Here is a 19,048-nt window from a genome sequence, read left to right on the forward strand (position 1 = left end):
TTGAGGGACTGAGTTGCTGGGGCTGAGGGCAAGGGACCATGGTCTCAGGGGACATCTAGGTCAATTGGCATAACATAGTTCATAAAGAAAAAGGTCTACATCCTGCTTTGGCAAGTAGTGTCTGGGGTCTTAAAAGCTTATGAGCGGCTATCTAAAATACATATATTGGTCCCATCCTGTCTGGAGCAAAGGAGAATGAAGAAAAACCAAAGGAAAATATTAGCCCAAAGGACTAAAGGACCACAAGAACCACAGCCTCCACCAGCCTGAGCTCAGAAGAACTAGATGGTACCTGGCTACCACCACTGACCACTCTGAGAGGGATCACAATGGAGAGTCCCAGACAAAGCAGGAAAAAAACATAGAACAGAATTTAAATTCACGAAAAAAAAGACCAGACTTACTGATCTGACAGAGACTGGAGGAACCCCTGAAACCATGGCTCCTGGACACCCTGCTAATTCAGAACTGAAGCCACTCCTGATAAGCCCACTTTTCAAACGAAGATTAGACAGGCCTGTAAAACAAGCAATAACACACACGAGGAACGTGTGTTATTTCAATCAAATATACGATACCAAATGGGCAATTCCTGCCCAAAAGTAAGACAAGAAGGCAGGAAGCCTCAGGAAAACTGAACAAATGGACATGGGGAACCTGAGGTGGAAAGTAGGAGAGTGGTGTCAGGTTGTGGGGATTGCAACCAATGTCACAAAACAATTTGTGTATAAATTTTTGAATGGGAAACTAATTTGCATTGTAAACTTTCACCTAAAGGTGAAAAGAATAAAATCAAAAAACAAAATAAAAGGTTTAAACTCAGAAGAAAATATTCTTTAATGATTACGAGGGTGGGGAGGGAGGGATACGGGTATTCACTAACTAATAGTAGATAAGAATTATCTTAGGTGAAGGGAAGGACAACACACACACTACAGGGCAAGTCAGCACAACTGGACTCAACCCAAAACTAAGAAGTTTCCTGAATGCAACCAAACACTTCGAGGGACAGAGTAGCAGGGGCAGGGGTCTGGGGACCATGGTCTCAGGGAATATATAGCTCAACTGGCATAACAAAGTTTATTAAGAAAGGGTTCTGCACCCCATTTTTGTGAGTGGCATCTGGGGTCTTAAAAGGTAGTGAGCAACCATCTAAGATGCATCAATTGGTCCCAACCCACCTGAAGCAAAGGAGAACAAAGAACACCAACGACACAGGAAAATATTAGCCCAAGAGACAGGAAGGGCCACATAAACCAGAGATTCCAACAGCCTGAAACCAGAAGAACTAGACAGTGCCTGGCTACCACCAATGACCGCCCAGACAGGGAATACAACAGAGAGTCCCTGATGGAGCAGGAGAAAAGTGGGGTGCAAATCTCAAATTCTAGTAAAAAGACCAGACTTAATGGTCTGACTGAGACTGGAGGGACCCCAGAAGACACGGCCCCTGGACTCTGTTAGCCCAGAACTGAAATCATTCCCGAAGACAACTCTTCAGACATAGATTAGACTGGACTGTAAGACATAAAATGATACTCATGAAGAGAGTGCTTCTTAGCTCAAGGAGATACATGAGACTAAATGTGCAGCTCCTGTCCGGAGGAGAGATGAGAAGGCAAAAACAGACAGGAGCTGGTTGAATGGACACGGAAATCCAGGGTGGAAAGGAGGAGTGTGCTGTCACAGTATAGGGAGAGCAACTAGGGTCACATAACAATGTGTGTATAAATTTTTGTATGAGAAAATAACTTGAACTGTAAGCTTTCACTTAAAGCACAATTTAAAAAAAAAAAAGATACAAAAGATTTTAAATACTAATGTGAGCTAGTGAGTTAGACCACTCTATAGGATTTTCGAAGTAGAGAGTTGAGATCTGTTAGGCAAATTACCCAGATTGATCCCCAAAACTACGGCCCCCGGACACTCTGTTAAGCCAGAACTAAAACCATTCCCAAAGCCCACTTTTCAGACAAAGATTAGACTGGACTATAAGACATAAAATAATACTCATGAAGAGAGTGCTTCTTAGTTCAACCAGATACACAAGACCAAATGGGCGGCTCCTGTCCGGAGGCAGGATGAGAAAGCAGGAAGGGACAGGAACTGGTTGAATGGACCCAACAAACCCGGAGTGGAAATGGGGAGTGTGCTGTCACATTGTAGGGATTGCAACTAACGTCACATAACAATATGTGTATAAATTTTTGTGTGAGAAAAAAAATCTTTCTCTTTTGACAGTTTGATTATGATGTGTCTACATGTATATATCTTTGAGCTTATCCTCCTTGGAGTTTGTTGAGCCTCTTCAATGTATAATTAATGTTTTTCATCAACTTTTGGAATATTTTGACCATTATTTCTTCAATATTCTTTCTGCTCCTTTCTCTTTGTTGGTGGAACTCCCGTTACGTGCGTGTTGGTATGCTTGATGGTGTTCGACAGGTCTTTGAGCCTCATTTATTTATTTTTATTCATTTTTTTCCTGCTCCTCAGACTGAATAATCTCAAAGAACCTATCTTCAAGTTCACTTATTTTCTCCTTCCAGCTGAAACCAGTTCAATATGCTATTGGATGCCTCTAATAAATTTTTCATTTCAGTGATTGTAATTTTCAACTCCAGAATTTCTACTTGGTTCCATTTTATAATATCTATCTTTTTATTTTTAATCTTTCTTTGTTTAGACATTATTTTCATATTTCCCTTTAGTTCTTTAGATTTGAATTCCTTTAGGTTTTTTTTTTTTTTAAACATATTTATAATAATTGATTTAAAGTCTCTGTATAGTAAGTACAATGTCTGGGCTTCCTTGGGGAGAGTTTTTATTAACTGTTCTGTCTTTCTTTATCAACCATAATTTCCACTTTTTTTTGGCATGCTTTGTAATTTTGTTGTTGATGAAACTGGATATTTTAAATAAGATATTGTGGTAACTATGAAAATCAGATTTACCTTCTCCAGGTTTGGTTGTTGCTGTTTTTTTGTTTTGTTTTGTTTTGTTTGTTTTTGTTTTTGTTTTGTTTTTTTGGTGCTGCTGTTTGTTTGTTTAGTGACTTTCCTGAACTAATTCTGTAAAGTCCATTTTCTTTGTGTCTGATCACGGAAGTGTCCGTTTGATTAGCTTAGTTGAACAGAGAGTTTCTTACATGCATGGAACCTATAAGTCTCTCAGCCTTTGCTGAGGAGCTCTGTGTTTGTGTTGGCATACCCTTTCAATGCTCCAGCAGAAAGTTTACACCTCTGCCTTAGCCTTCACTTCCTGTTTGTGCAGAACCTCAAGGTCATCTACCAGTGAGAAATTAGGGCTTTCTTAGGTCTTTCATGGAGCCTGGTGGTACAGGGGTTAAGAGTTTGGCTGCTAACCAAAAGGTCAGCGGTTCAAATCCACCAGTCACTCTTTGGAAACCCTATGGGGACAGTTCTAGTCTGTCCTATAGGGTCACTGTGAGTTGGAATTGACTCAGCTCAATGGCCTTTTTTTTTTTTTTTTTTTTTTTTTAGGTCTTTCGTAAATATGTGCATGGCCCTTCACATGTATATGACTTTCCATATTCCAGGAATATGTCAGAGCTTTTAAACCCCCCATGGTTACCTCATTCCCTAGCTTTTTAAGTTTTTTGGTTAGCTTCTTGTTTGTCCCAACTGTTAACAAGATGTCAGGCAGCTGTGATGTTAAACAATTGTCATTGATTATTTTTGACAAAAGCTTTCTGTAAAATTTGTATTCTCCATGAGCAAATGCTAAGTTAGGTTAAATAAAGACAACTCCTATGAGTGTGTGTTTCCGGAGAACTTTGAGACAGATCTAATAATCACAATTCTCTGGGAATGAGGTATTTGAAGAGCTCAAACCCTTTATGCCACCTCCTGTGAGTGCTTGGCTACTCCTTTTCACAGCCACTGTGATTATGAGGCTGTTGGTTTTCTAGACAACCAGTGATCAGGGTGGGGCGGGGTGGGGTGAGAACAGGTTTAGTTATGACGTTACAGAGCTCATTGTTCTTACCATAATTCAGCAGTTTTTCTTGAATAAATGCTCCTGGGATTTTTGCAGCCTTTGGTTAGTTTTCAGAGTTGTAGAAAAGTTAATTTGGACTATTTTTGTTAGTGTTCTCATTGTTTTTGTGGAGGAGATTTTTGGAGGTCCTTATTCCTCCATTCAAGAGAGACTTTCCCCTATTGATATGTATTAACAGCTTAGGTAAATCTTTTACACACAAGATAATTATACATTTCTGCTCATGTCAATAGTACTTCTGGTAGCGAGAGCACATGAATAAACAGTAATAGAAGCTAACAAATGTCAGCATTTACTGATAAGAGTAGTTAATATATTTTAATCTTTCTTTCACAGTAGTAATAGCTGCTTTAAGCATTCTTGTTTTAAGAAATGTAATTGGGAGTCTTTATTAGTCCCCTTCTTTTTGAGTAACCAAAGTCCACAGCTGTTGCACGGTAGCGACACAGCCAGCCACAGCTTCAGACAGCAACACTGACACTTCATTCTTTTGGGTTTGCTTTGGCTCCTGCTGGACACCCCTTTCCATTTGTCTGTTGCCTAGCTTCTCTTGAATCAGAATTTTCTGTTATTAAGTGAATGCACGAACACATCAGTTGCTGGCACAACAAGAAAGAGGTGTGAAAATATGTAGTCAGTGGTGGATATTTCAATACTGGATTCATGAAGGAAGTCTAGGAGGCACAGTGAGAGAGATTCAGAAAGAGCAGAGGAAGATGCATATACAGAGTTAAACATGCATAGTGTCTAGCCCAGAGTAGGCATGCACCAAATGATATCGCAAAGCAGCAAGGGAAGAGCGACTTTATTGTACCTTTTCTCTAATTCCTCATTTGAGTCTTAAGAATTATCTTTTCATGAATTCACTGTTTAAAAATCTCTATGTGCCATATAGGGTCATCTTAATCAAACCAAAACATACAGATAGATTTTGGAAACATGTTGTTAGAAGAAACTCATGAATGTTATTTGGAAATCAACTATGAATGATTCCAGGCTGACGCCTAAGACTTATTGAAGAAACTAAAGAGTAATAATGTCAAATATCTTTTTTATTTAACTAACTATAGCATGTAATGCAGTCATTGAAATACTGTTAAATTTTGGAAATGCAATTGAATTTCAATCCAGCATTATCTAGGAGTGTGAGTACCGACTGACTCTAGTTAGTTAATATTGTTACTGTCTGCTCCACAGGTTTATGATTCTATTGAAGAACAATTATCACCTAACCATTATTTGATGACAATAACCTTTAAGATAATTCAACTTCATGAATCACTGAATGTGTTTCTCTAATAAACTTTTCTATGGGAAAGACAACCCCAAACCACCAGCAGAGCTATTCCTATCCAATATATCTGCTGTTTTAAATTAGCAGATGGGAATTCTGAGATAGAAATCTATCTGCTGTGAGTATGGTTAACATCAATTAGTCTCCATTCCTACTTGTCTCCACCTACCCCAACTTACATTTATAGGTGAACTTATGATGCAGTGGTTAAGAGCTTGGCTGCTAAGCAAAAAGTCAGCAGTTCGAATCTACCAGCTACTCCTTAGAAACCCTATGGGCAGTTCTATCTTGTCCTGCAGGGTTGCTGAGTCAGAATCAACTCGATGACAACGGGTTATCATGATATGAGACCCTACGTACGTGTTAACCTTATCAAATACCTGATTTTTCAGTAAGAATTTATTGAGTGACTACAATGTGCCCCAGAGACCACAAGGCCTTAACTGAACTAATCTGTGGGCCTTTCTAATCATCTGTTTTCTGCCTCTGTTCCTTTCACCTTCCTGTTCTACCTAATTGCTGTTCTCCATGATAACCACACCTTTCCATCATCCAAATGGAAAGTTGTCATTTGGCCAACATAGTTTTTAAAAGTGGCACATTGCAAAAAAAAAAAAAACAAAAAAAGGCACGTAGCATCACTACTGTCCCATTCTAGCATGACTAGAGGTCTTGTTTTAATTGCTATCTATTTATAAATATTTACTTATCTGAAAGTCTAGGCTATATTGCTTTTCCATGCATCTTAGAAACCTGGCTTATATCTGCTTGGGCCTATTGTTTTGTTCCACATTTGCTCGTAAAATCAATTCTGAAGTGTTTCATTTTACATAGAATTTAATAGACAATTGTAAAAATTAAACATTACAATGGCACTTTTACAATACAAGTGACTCAAGTTGGAAGAAAGAGAGGAGGAAGCCACCCTGGGACGTGAGCCCACTCCACTACCCTACATAGCTGTGTCGCTGGCATATCTTAGCCTTTAGTAAAAGAGTTTTTATGCACCATCCTGCTTATCTGTGTGTTCACAGGTGTGTGAAAGACTATCATCTGCAGAATAAAACACCCTGTGGCACCATGACAATAAAAAGTGGTAACTCTCATCTATCTTTGCCTGAGGAAAAGAAGGCTTGAGAGCACATAGAAATAGAACACAGAAGAGAAAGAAAAGGCCATAAGCGAAGTTTAAATTGTTTCCAATTTGGGTCAGCAGAAGAGGTGTGCCCCACGTAGAGCTAGGAGGCATTGACCTTGTACTCCAGCAACTGCACCCATTGATGTGGCAAGATGGTCCAGTGCAAGGCCCTGCTTGGCAAAGATGTAGCTGTGACCTAAATTAAGGAAGCAGAAAGGCACATTTAAAAAGCAAGATAAGAACCTAATCGCATCTTTCTGGAAAGAGGGAGAAAGATACTGTTAATAGAATAGATTAGGGAGAAAGGACAAAAGTACAAAGAAATACCCTGAAGAGTAGACAAGTTCCCTTTAAATACAAACTTCAGGAATCCGGTTCAGCTGGGTCAAGAGTTAATTTATCTTGCTGTTGTATTAGCTATATATGTTCTGGTATATAAAATAATCCAATAAATAAGATGAGGTCTTTTTCTTAAATCAAATGAAAAAAAATTATCTTAAAAAGTTTATTTTTAATGGTTCAAACTATTCCACACCTTTCTCTACATTAAAACATTAAATGAAATAAATGAATTCTGAACTGAAGCTCAAGGTTCTTCTCTCATTTTTGGCAAACCAATGCTACTTTCAGAATGAGGCAAAAGAAGGATGAAGAGATGGGGACAAAGAATCTTCTTCCCTGATGTTTCCACCTAATTATAAGTTCCGAAGCGCTTTAGCCTGAATTTCGTTCTGAGTGGCTAAGGAAGAGTGGCACTCTAACCAGAGTGCTGGAGAAGCCTGAATGATATTATTTCATTTAGGAGGACAATGACCACCTGAGCAAACAGGCAACTAAAAATTGGGCCTGATTTGAAATAGCACAGCTTCTCCTCAGACACTTAGCCTCCTGGTAGGCCCCCTACCTGTTAGACAGGATATCATAGCCCTGGCGTCTATTTTCAAAGATTTCATCAATTCAGAAATGGGGAGAAAACCTACATTCATAGACACACAAAATAAACTCCAACATATTGAAGGGCATCGATTTCCTTGTACCTGGCGTGCTTATGCTTTTGAGTCAAGCATTCTGAGCATGAAAGGGAGGTGCATCGTAGAAACAGTGGGGTGTAATGAATTTCCCTGCAGTAGAGTGAGGTTTATATCACACGGAAGAGCACTCAAAAGAGAAAGGTCTATACATGTGCAGAGTGGACACATTTGACTAGGTTTCTCCCTCGCCACAATTTTACCTTACCAACTTTGAATTTATAGGCTTCTGTTTCATAGTGTAATTACCAAGTTTAATGTCAGAGACGAGAGCAGCTTTGGTTTTTCACGTATGTTTGGTGTTTATTTAAGGGAAACAATCTCCGATGCAGTTTCATTTTCTTTTTATTTTCACTGGGGTGGGTCGGGAGGGGGATGAATACTGATGTTTATGGAGTTTAAGGGTCTGGCAGCACTGGGAACTGCAGAACTTTGTTTATCCAGAGTCCAGTTTCAATCCAGAGGGTGCCAATGCAAACTTCTCCAGACAACCACGCCAAAAATGTCAGCCGCGTCTTGGAGGAGCAACCTTCTCAGACAGGGAGAGATACTCAGAGTCAGCTCAATTTGAAGCTGAACTATGGAGAAAACCCAAGCACTAAACCATGCTGTCTCAAGCACAGCCGTTTAAAAATATATTTTTTTATCAGATTTTCCTCATATTTTTTTATCACAGCAGGAGCCTGCCGTCCCCAGCTAAGCTGATTGACTGTGTCCTCTACCAGCATCCACCTTTGGTATTCATGTCTTCAGGACAGATCCATCCCTTCCACTTACGCTCTTGCTGGGGTCTCTTTATGCACCCACTATTACTACAGTTGCAGCATCTGTCCCACGACTGGGAAGAAAGCTTTAGCTCATCAGGATCATCTGAATATCTCCTAACTGTGGGTGCCGTCAGAAATGCAATGTTGTCAGCACTTTCTTCCCATTCTTGAGACATTACATCTCCCCAGCCCTTGGGGTGTTTCACTCTAACAGCTGGAGATTCCTGATTTTCAATACAATTTTCTCCTTCCTCCTCATGTTGCTTAGTAACAGGGCCAACTTTTTAAGGCAGTTTTTAATGAACCCATAGCCAGTGTGCTAAATATGTTAAATATGGGGAGTAAGGAAGGTAAGAGGTTGGAAAGGTGGGGGTGTGTAATTGATACAGTTGGTATCTTGCCAAATTTACCCACCTTTCAGGACCCCTCACCCAACATTGAGCTGATGGCCTTCATGTTAGCTGAGCTTTCTAAAATAAGGAGCTCATCTGTGGACTGGAGCCAAGAAGAACTTCAAGTGTAAGCCTTTGGGAAAGGCTGCCATGCTTGGAAAAACTAGCTTTTCAGATGCTGGTCAAGGTTAACTCATAATAACTAGAGTGGAAAAACTTTGGAGTTGAACTCTACGCTCACCACTTTCTTTCCTAGAATTCTTGTCACTGCAAAACAATCTGTCGTAGAAGATCATCACAAACTCTCTGCCATGTTAATCAAAATGTGATAAAAAGAAAAAACCTTCCACATGATGGAGCCGTATTTGTTTCTCTGTTGCTTTTATTTCCTGTTGCCTTTTGTGCAGTGTCAGGTACACAACAAATTCACAAGTGCTGGAGCATGGGCTCTGGTTATTGCTATGAGATGTCACTACTCAGTCCTATAAGAACTGGCAAATATATGTCAATAACCAGGCTAGCTAATTTAAACTCACACCTTTAAAATTGTGAAGTAGGAAGATAGTATTGGAAATTTAAGAAAAGAAAAAATCAAGTTCAACGAATAAGTTCAAATCACAGACTCTGAAGCCAGACTACCTGAGTTCTGGTTTCAGCCGTTTACTAGATGTATGATGAGGCATTGGTAGTTCAGTGGTAGAATTCTATCTTCCATAAAGGAGACCCAGGTTCAATTCCCAGCCAACCTACCTCATGCACAGCCAAAACTCATTTGTTTGTGGAGGCTTGCATGCTGCTATTATACTGAACTGGTTTCAGTGGAGCTTCCAGACTAAGATAGTTAAGGAAGAAAGTCCTGGCAACCTAATTCTGAAAGTTGGCCAGTAAAAGCTGTATGGATCACAATGGTCTGATACAAAACCAGTCATGGGGATGGCACAAGCAGGACTGGGCAACATTTTGTCCTGTTTTGCGTGAGTCAGGGACTGACTTGATGGCAGCTAACAACAACAACATAATATTGGGAACAAATCTTAACCTTCCTGTGTGTCAGTTTTCTCATCTGTAAAACTAGGGATAATAATTGTATTTACTCGTTTCTTTAGAGTGAAAATTAACTGAATTGATATTTTTATAGGGTCTGGTGCCTGGCACATAAATGCATTTAGGTATTTGTTAAATAAAATAATCTCAAGTATGTGGTTGGTGTAGAAGATATCATTCCCTTGTCTGAGTCAAAGACACAACAAATGGAAAGAATGAACATACACATTAAAAAAAAAAAAAAATCAAACCCATTGCTATCGAGTCAATCCTGACTCGTAGCGACCTATAGGACAGAGTAAAACTGCCCCATAGAGTTTCCAAGGAGGGCTGATGGATTCCAACTGCCAATCTTTTGGTTAGCAGCCGAGCTCTTAACCACTTTGCCACCAAGGCAAGAACTAAATCCATTAACTATAAAGGATTCTAGCACCACGGTAAATATTCAAATTAAAAGTAAGTGTTGGGAACTAAGCATTTACATTCTTGCCAATGATGTTAGTTTAAAGAAGATGGATAAACTTTAGAGTCAAACTGAACATGGTTTTAAAATAAATTTCAACTCTGGCATTTACAAACTATATGACTTTGGGCAAGTTACTTACAATTTCTATGTCCTGGTTTCCTCATCTGTAAGAATGGGCTTTTTATTGTACCTCCCGCAATAGGTTAAGGTGAGGACTAATTAATTCAGTACCTATAAGGTGCTTACCACAGTGTCTGACACATAGTAATCACACAATAATATAGAGATCTTTTTTCAATTTCAAGATGTTTTCATAAAACATTTTTTTTTTTTTTGCCATGAAATACCATTATCATGTCTCTTTTTTCAAGAAACAGGGTTCTAAGAGCATAATAATCCCAGCAATTCTAAGAATTTTAACAGCAGAGACTAAGTTTGAAGATTAACCAAAAGCCTAAAATCTTATTTTTCTTTGGTGCCATATTTTGGGACTTGTTGCTGTCATGCTATGAAATCTATGAAAAGGACAATTTTTTGTTTTTCTCTTTCCCCTTCACACCAAAATTCAAAAAGAGAAGCAGTAAAAATTACATGAAAGATGACAATTGCTCATTGTTAGCAAGACTATTTTTCAAACATTGCTAAAAACTGTACATAAAGCTATAAATTATTGAGGAAGGGTACATACCATTCTAAGAAGATGTTAAATAATTACAAATGTCTAAAGAATTTAATCTTGAGTTCATATTTTTATTTCAGTACTTTCAGCGTTCCACAAATTCTATTTTCTGTTAAAACTGATTTGTCTCTGTCCTCCTTCAAACTCCTCACATGTGCGGAATTCAAAGCTGTATAATTTTAGAGCTAGAAGGTGTTTTATAAATCATCTACTGAATCTTCTGATGAGGAAACTGAGGCTCAGAGAGGTGAAGTAATTGGCCCAAGGTCAAAAAGATGCTCAAGACAAAGGTAGGCTTGGAATCTAGGACGTATTCTTCCCACTTAATTCAGTAAAATAAAAGAACTTTGTTAAATTTGCTGAAGACGTGACAAACAGCCACCACTTTTAGTTTTTTGCTTTCAAAGTTTGCATGTGTAAGGCTGTTTATTTCCTTTCAGATACCATGTCTATAACTTGGGTAGCTGTCACCAGGTGAATAATGGTACCTAAGCTGTGGTCTTCTGTTCAAGTGAAAAACATTACCAAATAAACTAGTATCCAATTGTAGTACCTGCTTCCATTTCACTTGTGTGTGTGTGTGTATATGTGTGAGATACAACTTAATATGAACAGTAAATACGACTATTATTCAAATTTTGCACCAACCACTAATGTCAAAGATGATGAAATTGAAAATTTTTACCAACTTCTGCAGTCTGAAATTGATAAAACATGCAATCAAGATGCATTGATAATTACTGGTGTTTGGAATGCAAAAGTAGGAAACAAAGAAGAAGGATGGGTAGTTGGAAAATATAGCCTTGGTGATAGATTGCATGATAGAATTTTGCAAGACCAATGACTTCTTCATTGCAAATACCTTTTTTCAACAACATAAACAGCGACTATACACATGGACCTTGCCAGATGGAATACACAGGAATCAAATCGACTACATCTGTAGAAAGAGAAGATGGAAAAGCTCAATATCATCAAACAGAACAAGGCCAGGAGCTGACTACAGAACAGACCATCAATTACTCACATGCAAGTTCAAGCTGAAACTGAAGAAAATTAGAACAAGTCCACGAGATCCAAAGTACAACCTTGAGTATATCCCATCTGAAATTAGAGACCATCTCAAGAAGAGATTTGAGGAGTTGAACACTAATGACTGAAGACCAGACGAATTGTGGAACCACATCAAAGACATCATACATAAAGCAAGCAAGACATCACAAAAAAGACAGGAAAGAAAGAAATGACCAAAATGGATGTCAGAAGATACTCTGAAACTTGCTCTTGTAAGGTTGAGTAGCTAAAGCAAAAGGAAGAAATGATGACGTAAAAGAGCTAAACAGAAGATTTCAAAGGGCTGCTCGAGAAGACAAAGTAAGGTATTCTAATGACATGTGCAAAGACCTGGAGTTAGAAAACCAAAGGGGAAGAATGTACTCAACATTTCTCAAGCTGAAAGAACTGAAGAAAAAATTTAAGCCTCAAGTTGCAATATTGAAGGATTCTACACAGGAAGTGTCAAAAGAAGATAGAAGGCATACACAGAGTCACTATGCCAAAAAGAATTGGTATCTTTACCAGAACGCTATCTTTAATTCCAATGTGCACACAGAATGCCTCCTTTATTTTCTCACCATGAAATACTTCATTTTATAATTAGAAAAAAGACTTAAAATGAATTGATTTTGGGAGTGGCACCATATAAACTTATATTCTCATTCAATGATTGAGTTCTTCTTGAGCCAAAATTTTAATAGAAAAAAAGTGCAAGGGAAGAGAACTCAGAATAATGGAGCTCCTGAAATATGTGTAAGAGGGTACTTGAAAAGGTATGCTAGATATGTTAAAGAAAGCTTAACTACTCTACATTTTTATCTCAGACTGCTTCTTCAATGAGCCTTAGAAAGACAGGTCATATCCGAGATGGTAAAGAGCATTGGGTGAGGATTCTGGAGCTCTCTCATCTTTCATGAATCTCGATTTCCTCATTAGTAAAATAATAGAATTTTAGTAGAAAACTCCTAAAGCTATTCATGTTTTTATATCATAATTGCCTATGGTTTTTAAATATTTCTTTTTAAACCAGATTTCTTTTTTTCCAACAAAGTCTGACATGGAAGACTAATAAGTAAAAGCACTGTTCTGATTGAGTATACAGGATACAAAGCCCTGTATACTCGGCCTCCTTACCTCCTCAAGGTGACCCTCAAGGGATCTTCAAGGTGTCCTAAGGAAAGGCCCATACTTAGCATTCATGGAACCCAGGGCAATAGTAGAAATGGAGGCAATATGTCTAAATATTTAAAACTTATAAATTAAACTAAGCAGCTATTAAATAAAGTACATTCTATTCTCCTACTTCATCAAAAATGCCTTCATAATGACCTAGAAGTCCACATTTAAATCTAGAAGTCTTGGATTCCTCAGAGTTTGTGATGGAAAATTCTGGAACCAACTTCAGGAGAGCCAACTCCCGGCCCCCTGCACCTGGTACACCTTTTCTTACTATTCCCAGTTATGTCCTCCATGGTGAGAGACTTCACATGAACTCTTGGGAACACCCCAGCCCTGAAGTAGAAACACTGCCCACATTCTTTGAAGTTTCATGTTTGTGAGGTAAAACTTAGGAAAGATGCCCATTACGGTTTCAGACGAGATGGGCAGGGAAATCCGGGTTCCCAAGTATATCCAGACTGTGGAAGGGTTACAGCCACCAAAGCAAGTTGCTCTAAAGTGTGGAACATCGATCGGTCTGATCTATTTCTTGCTCAAATCTGAGGACAGTACTGACTCATAGAGTTGGAGAGCCATCAAGGTGAGTAATGAACGGTCTCTTTTGAATGCAGTTTGGTAGGACAGTTAGAGGACACCAAAGCCAGGTATTCATAATCAACCCTATTACTATCAGGAGTCCATGTTAGAAAATAGACTTCAGACATCTAGTCAGAATCACATTGTTGACATAGATATCTGAGGGACTTCTCTTTCTTGGTGCTTGGCTCTTATAAAGCTGACTTTAAAATGCATGAAAAAACAACAAATGATATTTTGCTGGATTTGGTTGATTCACATAGGCATAGTTCAGCCCTGTAAGGTATGTGGCATGATGGGGAGGGAGGGTTTGCCCTTTGCAGTGTGATAGATCTGGATTAAGAACCTCTGTTTTGGTACTTATTATGTTATATACCCTGGGGCTAGTTCCTAACTTCTCTGACATTCTGTTATCTTCTCGGCATCGTCTGAATAATAACAACAGACTCTGAAATAGTAAAAGGTATACATGAGATAAAATATGGCAAATACACTGTACTGAACTTGACACAGAATAACAACTTAAAAAAAAAAAGCCATCACTTATTAACACTGGAATCAAAGCTATTAATGCTGGAAGTTAGTTAACAAAGACACATCAATACGTTCATTCGGTATTTCAGTATCATGTAATAACTAAGAGCATGGGCTCTGCCCTGGGTTTAGGTAACAGGTGTTTGAATTTTTGCCCTATCATCTACCACATCTGTGATCTTAGGCTAGTTACTTCTTCATGCTCTGGTCATAGAGTTTTAACGAGGAAAAGTAAGATAAGCACAGGGCTTTGTGCATTATAAGCCTTCAATATATGTTACTTATCATTATTATGTGGCAGCTCTAGTGGCGCAGTGGTTAAAGTGCTGGGCTGCTAACTGAAAGATCAGCACGAACCCACTAGCTGCTCTGTGGGAGAAAGATGTGGCAGTCTTCTTCTGTAAAGATTTACAGCTTTGGAAACCCTATGGGGAAGTTCTACTCTGTCCTATTGGGTTGCTATGAGTTGGAATCGACTTGGCGGCAATGGGTTTTTGGGTTTAGGTGGCACAGTGGTTAAAGAGCTTGGCTGCTAAATGAAAGGTCAGCAGTTTGAATCCATCCACCAGTTGCTCCGTAAAGATTTACATCCTTGGAAACCTTATGGGGCAGTTATACTCTGTCCTATAAGGTCACTATGAGTCAGAATTGACTCAATGGCAGTGAATTTTGGTTTTGGTATCATTATTACTGTTATAATAAATATCATTAACTCCTTTAACAAATGTCCATTAAATACCTACAATGTGCCACAAAATGTGCTAGACAGGGTCCCTGCTTCCACAGAATCATGACCTGGCTCACATGAGTATTAGACTCAGGAGCACTTGCCATGACTATTAGACCATATTGACTTACATATTAGTTTTAGGTTTAGCGCTTATATTTGAAAAGCCCCCCTGGTTCTCAAATATAGAGCATAGTCATTAAGCAGAAAGAACTTCGGGTGGTTTGGAAAACTAAGTCTGGCAATGGCAGAACGACACAATTTTGGACAATAGCGTGGCGGTTTGGAGGAAACAACTCATTGTCTGAAGCCGCTATTATACTCATAATTAGAAACAACATCACAGTCAGGATGCATGCAAATGCATGTTTCCAGCCCATGGAATTTCACTTCATTTAATTTATAAAGTAATTTTACTGATGACTTTTCAGAGCTGCCCCACTTGGAAGAACTGAAGTTTAAGTAAAGGGATTTTTTTTTTTTTCTGACTACTAAGAGTCATTTTAGAGTATGACATTTAATATGATAATGGCATAAATTTCTCTGTTACCTATCAATTGAAAGTTATTTTTTAAACATAATCGTTGTACTCATAGGAAGGAAAAGTAAGACCAGGAATGACAATTGTCATTTTTATGGAAGCCAGATCTCTCTAAGATAATTGGGTGTGTACATTCAAGGATAGAGATTTATTGCTGAAGCACACTTTGTAGATTTCAGTGACAGATACAGGCCTTGAAATACATCTCCAATACAGGAGATCAAACAGATTTTTTTTTTTTTTTTTTTTGTTAAAGCTCATGATAGCACAGTAAGAAAATGAGCTGACAACTTACTGAGTTAATCTCTCCCCTTTCACCTCCTGTATAATAGATTTTTCACAGTTCTACTGCTTTCATTGTCTCTTATCTCAAACATTCTCCCACATCACACCTGGAATTTGTGGCCACTGAATCAGGCCCATGAGCTTTTCTCTGTTGGTGGAGAACTCTGCACTGAAGTCTGCCCTGCCTGAAAGAGTAATAAGGGCTGTTAACAGGGAGGATTAATCTAAGCCAAGCACAGGGGTTCTCTAACCCTGGAAAAACCAGTCTTATCCCTGGAGCTGTACCCTTGTCTGTAAGTGTTAAACCTTACAATAACCTAGGGAAACATAACAACTGCAATTCACCCAGCCTCGAGTTCATCAGATGCCAAGTGTCAAATTGCTGTGAGCTCCACGTATTAACACGCTGAAGCGTTGCATCAACACGTAAGCTTGTTTCTCTGAATAAGGGATTCCTGGAAACTCAGTGATGCAAAGGACTTTAAATAATGAGGAAAAAAGAAGTGGATAAAGAAGGATGGGGGGATGGTGGTGCTGGTGAGGATGGCACAGAGAGAAAGGAATAGACAGGTGTGGAGCCCCTGGAAAATGGTAAAGTGAGAAATGAAAATCCAAGCTGTTCAAGTTAAATCTTATCATAACAGAGAAAATCTTCAATCCCACAAAATGTTTCCAAGTCCTGGCAAATGCTTCACTTATGTTAAGAGAGATTTTATATCATAAAAATTGCCTATGGCAATGGAATTTATAAGGCTGTTTAGTGTGGTATTGGATAAGGGCTGCTTGGCAAAAAGGAAATATGTCTTTGGGCCTTAGGCCCATGTTCAAATCTTGTACCTCCTGATTCACAGCTAAGTGGTTTTGGCCAAGTCACTTAGTTTATCAGCCTCAATTTCCTCATCTGTCTAAAAAGAAATGGTTTATTACAGGGGTTAGCGTACAATGAAGGAGCTCTGATGGCACAGTGGTTGAGAGCTCTCCTGCTAACTGAAAGGTCAAGGTTCCAACCCACCAGCTGCTCGACCGAAGAAAGATGTGGCAGCCTGCTTCCCTAAAGATTACAGCCTTGGAAATCCTATGGGGCAGTTCTGCTCTGTCCTGTAGGGCTACTATAGTTGGACTCGACTTGCTGGCAATGTTTTTTTTTTTAAGTGTATAATGGATGCACTGTAAGCAGTGGGTATTATTATTATAAAACAATATGACCTCCAGTTAGAAAAAGATTGGGCTGTAAATATCAGGCCAAGCACACTATGTGAAGCAGGCAATAAGTAGAGTAGTCATATATCCCAGTTCACTCAGGACAGCCCAGTTTATACCTGTCGTCTTGGCATAATTATTAACAGGGTCCCCTTTCACTCTCAGAAGTCCTGGTTGCATGCTCGATGATATGGTCACTCTGGTATTAGGGAAACACTCACTGATCAGCTAAGGCAGAAAGGAGCAGTTACAGGCCTCAGGCAAGCCAGAGTCCTGGTGAAGGCAGCAGAGTGGCCCTGGCCGACTGAGGGGATCTGATGCTGAGCTCTTAACCTAGTCAGTCACCTCCATATCAGGATCCATGGAGAAAATGTCCTAATGTGTATAAGATTCTTGAAATAGTTTTATTTGATCAAATGTGGTTGAGCATCTATTAGGTACCAGATATTGCTCTAAAAATGTCTTCCTTCAGAAACGTCTAGTCTACTGTCCAAGAAAGACCCACAATGTTTATTTGATACTGTAACTGTTAAATTAGAGGCCTTAATAATGGTCAACAGGAGAAATTCTAGGGAATATTTAACTTTGCCTAAGAGATTCAGAAAAGCAACCAAAGGTAGACTTAGAGCTAGGCTTTGAAATGTGGGTAGGTATTTGCCAAGCAGACAAGGGGAAACCACCTCTTTTTCCAGAATGAAATGCATGAAGACGGAGACATAAAGTATGTTTGGCTTGCCAGACAATTCGGAGGAGTCGGATGTGAAAACAGAATAGCTTCAATGAGCAGCAGATGAGGTTGGAAAATTTATCTGAATCAGGGGAGGAGGGCCTTCTACGGACCAGAATAGTCTTGAGCCAAATAAGGATTATTTTAAATAATCAAATGACAAAAAAGGGATGAGGACTTCAGAGTGCTGTCAAAATCAACCTCAGCAGAAGATTTTATAAGATTACTAATTCTTGGGTTTATTTTTAATGAAATTTCTGAAAAATTAATATGAGAGAGGGAAAAATGTTACAGAGACTACACACATTGGCAGATATGTGTTACAGTTAAATGTCACAACCACCAGAAATAATAAATAGAATTAGTTCTTCATTTTGTTGCTTTCCATGTCTACTTCATTTTCTCAGAGAGCTCTTCCTGGCTGACTGTGAAACATAAAGTCTCTCTACCATTAGTCGATAATTCTCTCTAGACTACTGTCAGCTAGAAGGTATGCAGCCAGTTTGAACCATGGTATAGACTTGGGAGTGATAGAATTAGTAACTTTTTTAATGTTTTGTTGCATTCCTTTTATTTACCCTCTGTGGTCCTGGACAGGTAGAGGAACAGAATCTCAGATACCTAGAGATAATAAATCTTGGCATGAGCTATCTGTCTAAATAGATGTATTCATCAAGAGTAGGGTGTGGCGAGAAAAAAATTGTCCAGTCATCTAATCCTTTAATCAGTGCACTTATCTGACAACAATCTACTCTGGGCCAGGAAATATTCTAGGTGTCATGAGGTATATGAAGTTAAACAGCTCTGGCTCCTGCCGGAAAAAAGAGACCTCAAATAAACCCAGGGATACATGGTACAAGGAGTCTTCTGAGACAAACTGGTGAAATTAAAAATATTAAACACCCTCCCTTTCTGTTCTGACTTGCTTAGAAATGTCTAGTAAAATAGTTAATTTTTCTTTTCAAAACTATGCAGCTGAACTTGAATGCAAGAAAGTGAAATCTCCAGGTACCAGAGAAGATTAAGAAATTCATGGCAGTTAGAGGAAATCAAATGACTCTAGAAGGGAAACCTTAGCAGTGGCATTTTAACACCCACATGATGATAATAGTTGAAACTGCAACCTGCATGTAAAAGGAAGTAAAACTGGGATCACAGTCTAAAGTTGGGAGCCAGGGAAAAATTAGCTTCCATAAAAAGGAACTTGAATATCTCTATTCTCTGGCTGTGTTGAAACCGAAAACTAGCTGCCTATCTGGTCCTACAAATAGAAATAGTAATCTAAGACAGGTGGAAATCCATACTTAGGTACTGGGCTTGAATTTGACCCATGTGGCGCGGAACCGTTGAGCAGAGACATTGACCAGAAACAATAGGGCTTGATTACGTAGCAAC

This window comes from Trichechus manatus, unplaced genomic scaffold, assembly GCF_000243295.1.
Source record: "Trichechus manatus latirostris isolate Lorelei unplaced genomic scaffold, TriManLat1.0 scaffold00058, whole genome shotgun sequence".
NCBI classification, from domain to species: Eukaryota; Metazoa; Chordata; class Mammalia; order Sirenia; family Trichechidae; genus Trichechus; species Trichechus manatus.